The sequence below is a fragment of the Ylistrum balloti genome, unplaced genomic scaffold (genome assembly GCF_031769215.1).
Source record: "Ylistrum balloti isolate Yb309-2 unplaced genomic scaffold, AGI_CSIRO_Ybal_v1 Utg371056, whole genome shotgun sequence".
NCBI classification, from domain to species: domain Eukaryota; kingdom Metazoa; phylum Mollusca; class Bivalvia; order Pectinida; family Pectinidae; genus Ylistrum; species Ylistrum balloti.
Genome location: NW_026782584.1, coordinates 31,470 through 34,250, shown reverse-complemented (window position 1 = coordinate 34,250; position 2,781 = coordinate 31,470).

Below are 2,781 nucleotides of genomic sequence, written 5' to 3'. Positions count from 1 at the left end.
ACAGGAATCAATAATTGACGCCAAAGAAAATACCAACATTTCAAAATTATATTAATTAAAGCTCAAGCTCGATGAAGCCAGGGCTAAATTTGAGCAAAATAAAAATTCACACGGAGACCAATGAAAAAGTATAAAGAGAACAATTCCAGGTGTCCCGGAAGGTTAAGAGTATTTTTTCTGCATGATATCCGTTATGTAAACCTTGGTCAGTCTATGAAAGTAATGTCACGTTAAGAAATAAGAACAACAGAAACAACACGATCACCAGACATATCGAATTTCTCATTTACTTAACAAATTACGAAAAAGACACTGCAGATAACTTCACTTTTATTAATTCTAAAAAATACAATAATCTGTTGTGTTATTGCCATCTTCCTAATGCAAAGCTTTTGATTGGCAAAGGGGAGAGCAAAAATACTCACTGAATCTAATGACATCACGGTTGTCTATCTTAGAACGAATGGTTTAAATAGTTTATTACACTGTTCCGAAAGCAAAAACAAACAATGTTGTCGATCTCTATCGCATTTCGATCGTAAATTTTCCTACAAAGCAAATAAGTGAGAATAAAAAGAGTTATCAAGATAATATCAAAGGTTATAATTTTCAAAATAGTTTATTTTGTTTTGATCAAGACTTAAAGTTGCATAAAATACCCGTAGAACTAACTTTATAGAGAAATCGAAATCCGTTAAATAAATCAAATTATCCTTCCTGCATTTAACTTTTGATAAAATTCCAAGATTTTTGGTCGAACGCCATTAACCTTATATTCCACTAGTGAACAGGAAATAAATGTCATCAGGGGCGATAATCAAGGAATACAATTGCTTTGTTGTCGAATGCCATCGACAAACCATCCGAAGTTGTTCACTGACTGGCATAAGTCTGAAGTAGAGGAATAGTAAGTATTATAAGTCTGAAGTAGAGTAATAGTAAGTATTATAAGTCTGAATAAGAATAATACTAAGTATTATAAGTCTGAATAAGAATAATACTAAGTATTATAAGTCTGAAGTAGAATAATACTAAGTATTATAAGTCTGAAGTAGAATAATAGTAAGTATTATAGTCTGAAGTAGAATAATAGTAAGTATTATAGTCTGAAGTAGAATAATAGTAAGTATTATAAGTCTGAAGTAGAATAATAGTAAGTAGTATAAGTCTGAAGTAGAATAATAGTAAGTAGTATAAGTCTGAAGTAGAATAATAGTAAGTAGTATAAGTCTGAAGTAAGTAATACTAAGTATTATTAGTCTGAAGTAGAATAATAGTCAGTATTATAAGTCTGAAGTAGAATAATAGTCAGTATCATAAGTCTGAAGTAGAATAATAGTAAGTATTATAAGTCTGAAGTAGAATAATAGTAAGTATTATAAGTCTGAAGGAAAATAATAGTAAGTATCATAAGTCTGAAGTAGAATAATAGTAATTATTATAAGTCTGAAGTAGAATATAATAGTATAAGTATTATAAGTCTGAAGTAGAATAATAGTAAGTATTATAAGTCTGAAGTAGAATGATAGGAAGTAGTATAAGTCTGAAGTAGAATAATAGTAAGTATTATAAGTCTGAAGTAGAATAATAGTCAGTATTATAGTCTGAAGTAGAATAATAGTAAGTATTATAGTCTGAAGTAGAATAATAGTAAGTATTATAGTCTGAAGTAGAATAATAGTAAGTAGAAAGTAAGTAGAATAATAGTAAGTATTATAAGTCTGAAGTAGAATAATAGTCAGTATTATAGTCTGAAGTAGAATAATAGTAAGTAGTATAAGTCTGAAGTAGAATAATAGTCAGTATTATAAGTATTATAAGTCTGAAGTAGAATAATAGTAAGTATTATAAGTCTGAAGTAGAATAATAGTAAGTATCATAAGTCTGAAGTAGAATAATAGTAAGTATTATAAGTCTGAAGTAGAATAATAGTCAGTATTATAAGTCTGAAGTAGAATAATAGTAGAGTAAGTATATAAGTTAATAGTAGAGTATTATAGTCTGAAGTAGAATAATAGTAAGTATTATAAGTCTGAAGTAGAATAATAGTAAGTATTATAAGTCTGAAGTAGAATAATAGTAAGTAGTATAAGTCTGAAGTAGAATAATAGTAAGTAATAGTCTATTATAAGTCTGAAGTAGAATAATAGTAAGTATCATCAGTCTGAAGTAGAATAATAGTCAGTATTATAAGTCTGAAGTAGAATAATAGTAAGTATTATAAGTCTGAAGTAGAATAATAGTAAGTATTATAGTCTGAAGTAGAAGAATAGTAAGTATTATAAGTCTGAAGTAGAATAATAGTAAGTATTATAAGTCTGAAGTAGAAGAATAATAGTAAGTATTATAAGTCTGAAGTAGAATAATAGTAAGTATTATAAGTCTGAAGTAGAATAATAGTAAGTATCATAAGTCTGAAGTAGAATAATAGTAAGTATTATAAGTCTGAAGTAGAATAATAGTAAGTATTATAAGTCTGAAGTAGAATAATAGTAAGTATTATAAGTCTGAAGTAGAATAATAGTAAGTATTATAAGTCTGAAGTAGAATAATAGTAAGTATTATAGTCTGAAGTAGAATAATAGTAAGTATTATAGTCTGAAGTAGAATAATAGTAAGTATTATAGTCTGAAGTAGAATAATAGTAAGTATTATAAGTCTGAAGTAGAATAATAGTAAGTATTATAAGTCTGAAGTAGAATAATAGTAAGTATTATAAGTCTGAAGTAGAATAATAGTTAGTATTATAGTCTGAAGTAGAATAATAGTAAGTATTATAAG